Here is a 14,246-nt window from a genome sequence, read left to right as displayed (position 1 = left end):
TTTCTTCTTTCATGCAGGGTTTTTATAGTTGATGGGCCTATATCTGTCCCATTTGAAGGGTTACGTAGGAGTCCTTACTGTTCTATATAGATTAAACCCACATTCACTCACAAGTACACAAATACACCGCACTGACTTTCACATTGTATATGGTAAATAATTTTTAAAACCATGGAAAAAAATTTTTTTTTGAATTTTATTTTATTTATTTTTCTATACAGCAGTTTCTCGTTAGTCATCCATTTTATACACATCAGTGTATACGTGTCAAACCCAATCTCCCAATTCATCACCCCTCCACCCCACTTCCCCCTTGGTGTCCATACATTTGTTCTCTACATCTGTGTCTCTATTTCTGCCCTGCAAACCGGTTCATCTGTACCATTTTTCTAGGTTCCACATATATGCGTTAATATATGATATTTGTTTTTCTCTTTCTGACTTACTTCACTCTGTATGACAGTTTCTAGATCCATCCACATCTCTACAAATGACCCAATTTCGTTCCTTTTTATGGCTGAGTAATACTCCATTGTACATATGTGCCACATCTTCTTTATCCATTCGTCTGTCGATGGGCATTTAGGTTGCTTCCATGACCTGGCTACTGTAAATAGTGCTGCAGTGAACACTGGGGTGCATGTGTCTTTTTGAATTGTGGTTTTCTCAGGTATATGCCCAGTAGTGGGATTTCTGAGTCATATGGTAGTTCTATTTTTAGTTTTTTAAGGAACCTCCATACTGTTCTCCATAGTGGCTGTACCAATTTACATTCCCACCAACAGTGCAAGAGGGTTCCCTTTTCTCCACACCCTCTCCAGCATTTGTTGTTTGTAGATTTTCTGATGATGCCCATTCTAACTGGTGTGAGGTGATACATCACTGTAGTTTTGATTTGCATTTCTCTAATAATTAGTGTAAAAGTCATGAAAAATTTAAATAAAAATAGAATAGTATAATGAATATCCGTATTCTCATCACCAAACTTTAACAGTTAGCAAACTAGACGTAATCTTACTTTATCTATACCCCGACTTACCTGCCCTGTTTTCTCTCTGGATTATTTTTAAACAGATTCCAGACATCGTACAGGTGAGGACATACTTTTTCAAGGGCTTAAGAGTATTTAGCATGTAATAGCTACTTGGTCAGGTTTCTTTTCTTTTCCTTCTCACCTTCTGTAACTTTGTTCATTCCTCCTAAAAATGTTCAGACTGCGCATTATAAGACTTTTGTGACTTTTTTGAATTGTAGAATAACTGATAAATCTTAAGAGGATGCCATTTTGACTCATCCTACAGTATCTACTTTTAAAAAATTACATTCAGTAAATGCTTAATGCCATATTTTCCTTATTCTTCAATTCTGTTTGAAACTAACACTTTTCATTCAAGATTTGAGGCTGGCTTGTTGAGTTTACCAGAAGCATTAATTAACATGTTGGCTCCTCTGCACAGTTTTGCTTCCAAAAACTAAGCAAACAAGGCCTTTAACCATGGCCAGCTGCTGATTAGTCTTTCTCCTTTCCAGTTCCTATTTCTAACTGATAGCCATTATTCACAGGGCCATCAGGACATCTGTATATCAAATTTCCACCTTCTCATTACTGTCAGTACTGTTTGGTTTGGTTTTGTTTTAAATATTTATTTATTTGGCTGTGCCAGGTCTTAGTTGTGGCACACGAGATCTTCATTGTAGCGTGCGGGACCTTTAGTTGCAGCATGCGGGATCTTTAGTTGTGGCATGCAGAATCTAGTTCCCTGACCAGGGATTGAACCCAGGCCCCCTACGTTGGGAGTGCGGAGTCTTAACCACTGGACCACCAGGGAAGTCCCAGTCAGTACTGTGTTGTATCATCATGTTCTCTGGACCTCTCAGGCTGCCTGCTTGGGTTGTCATAGCTGGTCCTGTCACACCTGAATGTCCTACCTGAAAGCAGTTATGTTGCCTCTGTCTAAGCATTCACCAGTCAGAACCTTTCTTTCTGTTCTGTTTAAACACCTAACATTTGTCTGTAAGAATCTTTGTATTTAATTGTATAGCTCCAGGGAATTTTACCTATTTCTCTTTGCTTTGCGTTCAGTGATTATGCTTTTCAGTAATCTTTATTGTTAAAAGCCTTAATTAGTCTTTCTTCTCTGCTTCAAGCTAAGTAATTCTAGCTTCTTTAATCTTTAATTGTAGGCTCTCTTTCCCAAATTTTCAATCTTTTTTGTCCTTGCTCTGTATTGCGTTTTTTTCTCCTCCTGTCTGATCAACGGCAAATCAAAGTGGAAAATTATTTACCGGTTTTCACATTTCTTGCCATCATATTTTCAAGCTTTGGTTCACAGACTGGGTCCATACATGAGAAATGTGTTTCAGGTTTATGTTTTCAACCCCGTAGCACAAGCCAGTTACTTAGCTTACTCATTAGTCAGAAATACCAATTAATATTTAATCAGTAAGAACATGATTGAAGAGAGCTGTAGTCAGAGAATCCTCTTCCTCCCTACTAATCGTTTTTCTTTAAGAGAACAGGGCTGTTTTTCAGAGTTACCACTCCAGAATAACCTGTACTTCATATTGACACAATAAATCTTTTGCCTTTTTTTTTTTTTAAATTTATTTATTTATTTTTGCGGTACGCGGGCCTGTCACTGTTGTGGCCTCTCCTGTTGCGGAGCACAGGCTCCGGATGCGCAGGCTCAGCGGCCATGGCTCACAGACCCAGCCGCTTCGCGGCATGTGGGATCTTCCCGGACCAGGGCACGAACCCGTGTCCCCTGCATTGGCAGGTGGACTCTCAACCACTGCGCCACCAGGGAAGCCCTCTTTTGCCTTTTTTATTTTTATTTTGGTCCAAATCTGAATTCTGTATTCTGACGCTTCTCTAATCCTCTCAAACCTCATCCTGTGAGTTCTGGTTCCTTCTTGCCCTGACCGTCTCTGCTCAAAGGCTGTGTGTAAACGTCCACTTTAGTTCTGTGAGTGTAACTTCTCTCTTCTGTGTGCTTCAGCCCCATATGCTCCTATGACTTTTGGGTTAAACTCTGATTTAAGAAGTATTTTCTGGATTTTAGAATTTATGACAGTTTTCCAGAACCCTCTTAATTGACAGCTTAGTAATAATAGCCAAAATTATTGAACTCATTGGTTTAATACTATCAAGTGAAGCTCATCAACAGATTGTTAGAATTCCCATCTAATACACGTAGTCAAGATTCATAAACTAAAAGAAATTCATATAAGCCTCTAGCAGATGTACTAGATACGTATGTCGAGTAAAAACCTCCATGAATCATTTCCAATATTTGCATTGTTTTGTAGAGTACTGTGCAAAACAAATGGATGAGCAAATCACAACACAGTTCTGTGATACAAATGACAATATTGATAATAAAATTTTTATGCTCATGGCTAAAAAGGGGAAAAAAAAGGCTTTACCAGCATAGGCTGAAAGCATTTCCACAGTTAGTTGCATAATCAGTAATAATCTGGTACTGTGGGGAGATAGTCACAGTTAAAGTCTCTGATAAGTCACAGATTGTCCTAATAGGTTTTTAGGATACCATGTGGGTCCTAAATTTGGACCCAAATGGTCCAAATTTAGGAATACCATTTATAGGTCCAATGTTTAGGAATATCATTTATAGGTCTGTTTGGTTTTTTTTGAACATGTAATATCTCACAGAAGAAAGGTCACCAGAAAACTGACTACCTATCACTTAGAACTGAGGAAATATATACCCTGGATTTCATTTAAAAACCAGCTATGTACAAAAGCTCTTACACATTATTAAGGAAAAGATACAAGCCCCAGTAGAAAAATGGCTAAAGAAGTGAACATGCAGTACATTGTGGAAAACATGTAAATGGCCATTAAATATTTGAAACTTGTTTAAACCCTACCAATAATTAGAACGAAATAAGCCAATTAAAGCAATGTTGAGTTATTTTTTACCTGTTAGACTGACAGAGGTTTTGTAAAATGACAACACTTAGTACAGTCCAAAGTATGGGAAATGGACACTTTGAGATTGCTGGTAAGACTGTAAGCTGATACAGGCTTTCTCCAGGGCAGCATGGCCATATAAAGCAAAAGCTTAAAAACTACTTCTTAACTCAGGAATTTCATATCTAAGGAAGTCAAATGGCAATAGATGTATATACAGAGATGGCTGTTGAAGCATTGTTTATTGTAGCAGAAATTGGAAAATACTTAAACGTCCAGTAGTAGAGGATTATTTGAATGATCGTAAATCCGTACAGTGGATTAGAATGAAAACATTAAGGTGGCAAAGACATTTATTTACTGACATGGGGAGATGGTTTGCTAGAGCTAGCACAAACTTGGTGGCTTAAACACAGAAATTTATTGTCTCACAGTTCTGGAGGCTGTTGCCCAAGACCAAGTTGCCAGCAGAGTTGGTTCCTTCTGGGGGCTGTGAGGGAAATCTGTTTTATGCCTCTTTCCTAGCTGCTAGTAGTTTGCTGGTAATCTCTGGCTTGTACACTTATCACCCCAATCTCTGCCTTCATGTTTATAATGAGGTATCCCTGTGTGTGTATATGTTTGTGTGTGTGTTTCAGTGTCCAAATTTCCCCTTTTTATAAGGACACAGTGGTATTGGATTAAGGCCCACCCTAATGTGCATATCTTAAACTGATTATCTGCAAGAACCTATTCCCAAATGAGGTCACATTCACAGGCACTGGGGGTTAAAACTTCAAGATCTTTTGGGGGGGCACAATTCAACCCATAACAGATGGTAAGTGGAAAAAAACAGTATACAGAACAGTTTGTAGAGTATTAATACATTGTCCAAAGTATACCTTTATGCACACATGTATGTACACATATACATGGATACACATACCTATAGAAAAACATGAAAAGCTCTATTAAAAAAAATGTTATCAGTAATTACTGCTACTGGGTTGAATTTAGGGTGATTTAAATTAATTTCTATATTTTCATTTATTTTTAAGTTATTTATTGTTTTCTACATATTAATTTTCTTTACACTAACCTGTATTACTGTACAAGTCAAAAACAATGAACCAAAAAAAAAAAACAACAAAAAAAAACAATGAACTACTCAACTCTCAGTGATAGTCTGAATAGTCATTGAATTTCATTAGGAGCAAAGCTTAATAATTCATTGACTAATTAAAACCAAAATTCAATAATTTATTTAATTTTCTCTAAGAACAAAGCCTTTTATTCATGGACTTTCTTAGGACTATGTATTTGGTTTCTTTTATTCTTCTGGAAGCTGCTAATACGCAGGAGTTGATTTGGGGAGAATGATGTTCCCTGCTGTTGTTTTTGTACTGTTCAGTATTTTTTTTTATTTAATTTAATTTTTTAACATCTTTATTGAGGTATAATTGCTTTACAATGGTGTGTTACTTTCTGCTTTATAACAAAGTGAATCAGTTATACATATACATATGTTCCCATATCTCTTCCCTCTTGCGTCGCCCTCCCTCCCACCCTCCCTATCCCACCCCTCCAGGCGGTCACAAAGCACCTAGCCGATATCCCTGCGCCATGCGGCTGCTTCCCACTAGCTATCTACCTTACGTTTGTTAGTGTATATATGTTCATGCCTCTCTCTCGCCCTGTCACAGCTCACCCTTCACTCTCCCCATATCCTCAAGTCCGTTCTCCCGTAGGTCTGTGTCTTTATTCCTGTCTTACTCCTAGGTTCTTCATGACATTTTTTTTTCTTAAATTCCATATATATGTGTTAGCATACGGTATTTGTCTTTCTCTTTCTGACTTACTTCACTCTGTATGACAGACTCTAGGTCTAGCCACCTCATTACAAATAGCTCAGTTTCATTTCTTTTTATGGCTGAGTAATATTCCATTGTATATATGTGCCACATCTTCTTTATCCATTCATCTGGTGATGGGCACTTAGGTTGTTTCCATCTCCGGGCTATTGTAAGTAGAGCTGCAGTGAACATTTTGGTACATGACTCTTTTTGAATTTTGGTTTTCTCAGGGTATATGCCCAGTAGTGGGATTGCTGGGTCATATGGTAGTTCTATTTGTAGTTTTTTAAGGAACCTCCATACTGTTCTCCATAGTGGCTAAACCAATTCACATTCCCACCAGCAGTGCAAGAGTGTTCCCTTTTCTCCACACCCTCTCCAGCATTTATTGTTCCTAGATTTTTTGATGATGGCCATTCTGACTGGTGTGAGGTGATATCCCATTGTAGTTTTGATTTGCATTTCTCTAATGATTAATGATGTTGAGCATTCTTTCATGTGTTTGTTGGCAGTCTGTATACCTTCCTTGGAGAAATGTCTATTTAGGTCTTCTGCCCATTTTTGGATTGGGTTGTTTGTTTTTTTGTTATTGAGCTGCATGAGCTGCTTGTAAATTTTGGAAATTAATCCTTTGTCAGTTGCTTCATTTGCAAATATTTTCTCCCATTCTGAGGGTTGTCTTTTGTTCTTGTTTATGGTTTCCTTTGCTGTGCAAAAGCTTTGCAGTTTCATTAGGTCCCATTTGTTTATTTTTGTTTTTATTTCCATTTCTCTAGAAGGTGGGTCAAAAAGGATCTTGCTGTGATTTATGTCATAGAGTGTTTTGCCTATGTTTTCCTCTAAGAGTTTGATAGTTTCTGGCCTTACATTTAGGTGTTTAATCCATTTTGAGCTTATTTTTGTGTATGGTGTTAGGGAGTGATCTAATCTCATACTTTTACATGTACCTGTCTAGTTTTCCCAGCACCACTTCTTGAAGAGGCTATCCTTTCTCCACTGTACATTCCTGCCTCCTTTATCAAAGATAAGGTGTCCATATGTGCCTGGGTTTATCTCTGGGCTTTCTATCCTGTTCCATTGATCTATCTTTCTGTTTTTGTGCCAGTACCATACTCTGTTGATTACTGTGGCTTTGTAGTATAGTCTGAAGTAAGAGAGCCTGATTCCTCCAGCTCTGTTTTTCTTTCTCAAGGTTGCTTTGGCTATTCGGGGTCTTTTGTGTTTCCATACAAATTGTGAAATTTTTTGTTCTAGTTCTGTGAAAAATGCCGGTGGTAGTTTGATAGGGATTGCATTGAATCTGTAGATTGCTTTGGGTAGTAGAGTCATTTTCACAATGTTGATTCTTCCCATCCAAGAACATGATATATCTCTCCATCTATTTGTATCATCTTTAATTTCTTTCATCAGTGTCTTATAATTTTCTGCATACAGGTCTTTTGTCTCCTTAGGTAGGTTTATTCCTAGATATTTTATTCTTTTTGTTGCAGTCGTAAATGGAAGTGTTTTCTTGATTTCACTTTCAGATTTTTCATCATTAGTGTATAGGAATGCCAGAGATTTCTGTGCATTAATTTTGTATCCTGCCACTTTACCAAATTCATTGATTAGCTCTAGTAGTTTTCTGGTAGCATCTTTAGGATTCTCTATGTATAGTATCATGTCATGTGCAAACAGTGACAGCTTTACTTTTTCTTTTCTGATTTGGATTCCTTTTATTTCCTTTTCTTCTCTGATTACTGTGGCTAAAACTTCCAAAACTATGTTGAATAAGAGTGGTGAGAGTGGACAACCTTGTCTTGTTCCTGATCTTAGTGGAAATGCTTTCAGTTTTTCACCATTGAGGATGATGTTGGCTGTGGGTTTGTCGTATATGGTCTTTATTCTGTTGAGGTAGTTTCCCTCTCTGCCCACTTTCTGGATAGTTTTTATCATAAATGGGTGTTGAATTTTGTCAAAAGCTTTTTCTGCATCTATTGAGATGGTCATATGGTTTTTATTCTTCAATTTGTTAATATGGTGTATCACGTTGATTGAGTTGTATATATTGAATCCTTGCATCCCTGGGTAAATCCCACTTGATCATGGTGTATGATCCTTTTAATGTGTTGTTGGATTCTGTTTGCTAGTATTTTGTTGAGGATATTTGCATTTATATTCATCAGTGATATTGGCCTGTAATTTTCTTTTTTTGTGGTATCTTTGTCTGATTTTGGTATCAGGGTGATGGTGGCCTCATAGAATGAGTTTGGGAGTGTTCCTTCCTCTGCAGTTTTTTGGAAGAGTTTGAGAAGGATGGGTGTTAGCTCTTCTCTAAATGTTTGACAGAATTCACCTGTGAAGCCATCTGGTCCTGGACTTTTGTTTGTTGGAAGCTTTTTTTTTTTTTTGCGGTATGCAGGCCTCTCACTGCCGCGGCCTCTCCCGTTGCGGAGCACAGGCTCCGGACGTGCAGGCTCAGTGGCCATGGCTCACGGGCCCAGCCACTCCGCGGCATGTGGGATCTTCCCGGACTGGGGCGCGAACCCATGTCCCCTGCATCGGCAGACGGACTCGCACCCACTGCGCCACCAGGGACCCCTGTTGGAAGCTTTTTAATTACAGTTTCAATTACATTATTTGTGATTGGTCTGTTCATATGTTCTGTTTCTTCCTGGTTCAGTTTTGGAAGGTTATACCTTTCTAAGAATTTGTCCATTTCTTCCAGGTTGTCCATTTTATTGGCATAAAGTTGCTTGTAGTTGTCTCTTAGGATGCTTTGTATTTCTGCGGTGTCCGTAGTAACTTCTCCTTTTTCATTTCTAATTTTATTAATTTGAGTCCTCTCCCTCTTTTTCTTGATGAGTCTGGCTAATGGTTTATCAATTTTGTTTATCTTCTCAAAGAACCAGTTTTTAGTTTTATTGATCTTTGCTATTGTTTTCTTTGTTTTTATTTCATTTATTTCTGCTCTGACTTTTACGATATCTCTCTTTCTGCTAACTTTGGGTTGTTTGTTCTTCTTTCTCTCGTTCCTTTAGGTGTAACGTTAGATTGTTTGTGATTATTCTTGTTTCTTAAAGTAGGCTTGTATTGCTATAAATTTCCCTCTTAGAACTGCTTTTGCTACATCCCATAGGTTTTGGATTGTCGTGTTTTCATTGTAATTTGTCTCTAGGTATATTTTGATTTCCTCTTTGATTTCTTCAGTGATCTCTTGGCTATTTAGTAACATATTGTTTAGCCTCCGTGTGTTTGTGTTTATTACGTTTTTTTCCCTGTAATTGATTTCTCATATCATGGCGCTGTGGTCAGAAAAGATGCTTGCTATGATTTCAGTTTTCTTGAATTTACTGAGGCTTGATTTGTGACCCAAAATGTGATCTATCCTACAGAATGTTCCGTGTGCACTTGAGAAGAAAGCGTAATCTGCTGTTTTTGGATGGAATGTCCTATAAATATTAATTAAATCCATCTGGTCTGTTGTGTCATTTAAAGCTTGTGTTTCCTTATTAATTTTCTGTTTGGATGATCTGTCCATCGAGGTAAGTGAAGTGAAGTCCCCCACTATTATTGTGTTTCTGTTGATTTCTTCTTTTATAGCTGTTAGCAGTTGTCTTATGTATTGAGGTGCTCCTATGTTGGGTGCATATATATTTATAATTGTTATATCTTCTTGGATTGATCCCTTGATCATTATATAGTGTCCTTCCTTGTCTCTTATAACATTTTTTATTTTAAAATCTATTTTATCTGATATGAGTATTGCTACTCCAGCTTTCTTTTGATTTCCATTTGCATGGAATATCTTTTTCCATCCCCTCACTTTCAGTCTGTATGTGTCCCTAGGTCTGAAGTGGGTCTCTTGTAGACAGCATATAGATGGGTATTGTTTTTGTATCCATTCAGCAAGCCTGTGTCTTTTGGTTGGAGCATTTAATCCATTCACCTTTAAGGTAATTATCGATATGTATGTCCCTATTACCATTTTCTTAATTGTTTTGTAGGTCCCTTTCTTCTCTTGTGTTTCCCACTTAAAGAAGTTCTTTTCGCATTTGCTGTAGAGTTGGTTTGGTGGTGCTTAATTCTCTTAGCTTTTGCTTGTGTGTAAAGCTTTTGATTTCTCCATCAAATCTGAATGAAATCCTTGCCGGGTAGAGTAATCTTGGTTGTAGGTTCTTTCCTTTCATCACTTTAAGTATATCATGCCACTCTCTTCTGGCTTGTAGAGTTTGTGCTGAGAAATCAGCTGTTAACCTTATGGGAGTTCCCCTGTATGTTGTTTGTCGTTTTTCCCTTGCTGCTTTCAGTAATTTTTCGTTGTCTTTGATTTTTGCTTGTTTGATTACTGTGTGTCTCAGCATGTTTCTCCTGGGTTTATCCTGTATGGGACTTTCTGCGCTTCCTGGACTTGGGTGGCTATTTCCTTTCCCATGTTAGGGAAGTTTTCGACTATAATCTCTTCAGATATTATCTTGGGTCCTTTCTCTCTCTCTTCTCCTTCTGGGATCCCTATAATGCGAATGTTGTTGTGTTTAATGTTGTCCCAGAGTCTCTTAGGGTGTCTTCATTTCCTTTCATTCTTTTTTCTTTATTCTGTTCCGCAGCAGTGATTTCCACCATTCTGTCTTCCAGGTCACTTATCCGTTCTTCTGCCTCAGTTATTCTGCTATTGATTCCTTCGAGTGTAGTTTTCATTTCAATTATTTTATTGTTCATCTCTGTTTGTTCTTGAATTCTTCTAGGTCTTTGTTAAACATTTCTTGCATCTTCTCTATCTTTGCCTCCATTCTTTTTCTGAGGTCCTGGATCATCTTCAGTATTATTATTCTGAATTCTTTTTTGGAAGGTTGCCTATCTCCACTTCATTTAGTTGTTTTTCTGGGGTTTTATCTTGTTCCTTCATCTGGTACCTAGCCCTCTGCCTTTTCATGTTGTCTGTCTTTCTGTGAATGTGGTTTTTTTCCACAGGCTGCAGGGTTGTGGTTCTTCTTGCTTCTGCTGTCTGCCCTCTGGTGGATGAGGCTATCTAAGAGGCTTGTGCAAGGTCCCTGATGGGAGGGACTTGTCATTATGATTTTGATTTGCATTTTCCTGATGGTGAATAAAATTAAGCATTTTTTCATTTGTTTATTGACCAGTTGGATAGTCACTCTGGTGTAGTGCTATTTCAAGTCTTTTGCCCATTTTTCTTTTGGGTTTTCTCTCTTTGTATTGATTTTTAAGAGGTTTTTAAAAATTCTGAATTTAAGAACTTTATTGGATGCATGTGTGTGTGCATATATATTATATATATGTGTATATCTCAAGTATCTTCTACTGTGGCTTGATTTTATATGGTCTTAAGCTTGTCTTTTGATGAACAGATACTAATTTTAGTGTAGTCTAACTTATTTTTTTTGCCTTTATGTTTACTGCATTTTAAATCTTACGTGAGAAATCTTTATTTAACATAATGTCATGAATATATTCATCTAAGTTTTGTTCTGAGAGTTTTACTGTTTACCTTTCAAACTTAGATCTATAATCTATTTAGTGTTTATTATTGTGTAAAGAATGAGGAAGGGGGTTAACATTCATTTTTTTCCCATATGGTTATCCAGTTGACCCAGCATAACATTGAAAAGATCATCCTTTTTCCATTGTACTGTAATGTTACCTTTGTCAAAACCAAGTAACTGTGTAGGTCACTTGATGTATGTAAAGTTACCTTTACATATTGTTGACTGGGGAAAAACGCATAATCTAAAAGTTGCGAGTTATATTTTATTCAGGGACCTTACTGAGAAAAATAGCCCGGGAAACAGCCTCTCACATGGCTCTGAGGAACTGTTCTGAAGAGGTAAGGGAGGAGCCAGGATATATTCCGAGAAAAAAAACTGTGTAGTCAAACATCAGAAGACTACTGCTAATGGCAAAAACCAGATATCTGAAATTAGTGATTTTAGTGCTTTTCTATGTATGAGAAGATGTAAGAGTCTGGACTTATTGAAATTATTCCTTAGATATACATCTTACATATCTGGGGCCTATATCCTGTTTTTCTCCATTCTGAATCCCTTCAGGGTGCACCATGTGGGGAGGAGGGGCAGCAGTGGCTGATGGCTTGATGGTGGCAACATTTGTTGTTTACTGGAATGGTAGGCAACATTCTTTGTCCACAATATTATGGAATTTTCCAATCCATGAATATGGAAGAATACCCTCCCACTTTTTGGTCTTTAGCTTTTCTCAATAATTTTTTCTCTTTTCAGTGTAGAGATCTTGTACATCTTTTATTAAATTTACTCCTATTTAGTGGTATTTTAAAAATGCTATTGTAAATGCTACAGTTTTTAAATTTCATTGTTTGTTTGTTACTTATATATACAGTTGATTTCTGCATATTGACCTTGTAGTCATTAACTTTGCCAAATTTCCTTATTAAGTCTAATGGTTTATCATGATATCCGAGATTAGTGACAGTTTTATTCTTTTCCAATCCTAATACCTTTCATTTCTTTTCATGCTTTATTGCCAATTATTCTGTTATACATATATATTTTTAAATATTTATTTATTTATTTTTGGCCGTGTCAGGTCTTAGTTGCAGCACGTGGAATCTTCTGTTGTGGTGCGCGGCCTTCTCTCTAATTGTGGCGCAGCAGCTCTCTAGTTGTGTTGCACGGGTTCCAGAGCGCGTGGGCTCTGTAGTTGTGACATGCAGTCTTAGTTGCACCACGGCATGTGAGATGTTAGTTCCCTGACCTGGGATCGAACCCGCATCCCCTGCATTGGAAGGTGAATTCTCAACCACTGGACCACTAGGGAAGTACCTCTGTTATATTTTTAATGTCATTAGCCTCATTAGTACCTTCTCTCTCTTCTTCTTGATTCGTGTTTCTTAAAGTGTTTATCAGTGTGGGTCCAGTCGGGAGAGAGAAAGCACACAATTATTTAAATAGGGAAAGTTTAATATAAAGAATTATTAACTACAACAGGGGATTTGGAGTAATGAGAGATTAGCTAGTCGGAAGTAAAGATAACTCTAAAGAATACCAGAATAGCTGGTAAAAGGAGCAGTCACCAACTCTAGGGCTGAGACAGAGCACCCGAGGAAGATCCCATGCTCCCATGACTGATATCCAGACTCTGCCGGAGGGGCACACCTGTGGATGGCAATCTTGAAATCAGATTCTTCACCTTCCTTAGAGTTTGTTCTTGCTCTCTGTTGTGGATTATTGTTGTTCACTTGCTTAGTCTTTTCTAAACTGTTTTTGTAAAGTCTGTATTCTTTGTCATGTGTGGCCACTGAAGCATCTGTTCTGTTAGCTTAATGCTCAGCTGGTGTTTCGACAGATTTTACCTTAAACACTTGAAGCTTACAAAAGAAAATTAAAAAAACTCTCCCAGTGTTTGCAGATTGGCTTTGTATTGGAGTCCTCCTTTAACACTTATCCAGGTTTTATACAGCTCTGCCTTTGTTCTCACTTTCTGCTTGTATGGAGCCAGAAGACCCCAGATGTGAAAGCCTAGTCTTCTCAGACCTTTTCTGAGCATGTATCCTGGTCTTGGGCATGTGCATGACTTTCTTAATTCCCTGGTATTTGCAGAAGCTTTTAAAAGCTCCCATTCCCACATTTATCTCTTCTCCCAACCCCTTCCTTCCCTGGCTTCTTGGTCTTTTCATTGCTTGTCCCAGCTGTCGTTTCATGCCCCAGCTTTTGCAGCCAATACCTGCACCTTTAAATGTTTTTGGCAGAAGCCACCTAGGAACCTGTCCTAGCTCTGGAAATGCTCAGAGTTGGGCCAAACAAGGGCAGCCTTTGCACCAGTCCTTGATGGGAGTTGCCAGACAGGTTGAGACCCACAGCCACAATTTTTTGACCAAAGTGTCTGTATCGCTTCCTAGCAATTTGCACCAGGAGTATGGGCTGCTGTTCTCTTAGCTGCTGCCTCTCTGGGATATGGGAATTACAGGCAGGCTGTTTAAAATGTCACAGTGCTTTCTTACCACAAAGCAACAGCTTCTTTCTTCATCAAGGCTTCCCCTGGTTGTTGTAAGTCTTTGGCTGTATTCCAGAGTTTTTCAGAAGTTGATTTTGACAGTTTGGACCAGCTCATTACGTGCTTTTGGGGAGGGTTAGAGTCTTGGGATTCCCTGTCCTCCATTTTCAGTGACCATTTTGATGACCAGTGGTGATGGTGCTTTTAATAGAGCTCTGTTTTCTGCAGTGCTGTTGACTTTTGGCTACTGTTGAGCTGGGGAGAGAAGGAAAATGAAATAACCTTAAGTTAAAACACTGAAGACCCCACTATCTTACCAAGGTTTAGTTGTTCCTGTTGAATAGACACTTCTCAGTGGGTACTGGGTTTTGGTTAATTGCCAAAGTGCTGGAATGGTTGATGTTAGTTGTTTAGTTGTTTCGCACGTATTTTCACTGTTTTAGAGGGAGACTGAGATCACCAAAGTCCTCACTCCACCATTGTGGAAGTCAGTCTGTCTTCTGGAACATTTTTAT

At 38.1% G+C, this 14,246-nt stretch overlaps 1 protein-coding gene across 2 annotated transcripts in view; it reads left to right on the top strand.

Moving 5' to 3' along the window:
* Positions 1 to 14,246, top strand: part of CYP20A1 (cytochrome P450 family 20 subfamily A member 1) — an 80,390-nt gene that overhangs the window by 12,403 nt on the left and 53,741 nt on the right. The gene's annotated exons all lie outside the window — the stretch shown is intronic.

Source organism: Delphinus delphis, chromosome 7, assembly GCF_949987515.2.
Source record: "Delphinus delphis chromosome 7, mDelDel1.2, whole genome shotgun sequence".
Taxonomy (NCBI): Eukaryota; Metazoa; Chordata; class Mammalia; order Artiodactyla; family Delphinidae; genus Delphinus; species Delphinus delphis.
This window is presented reverse-complemented; position numbering and strand designations above follow the sequence as displayed.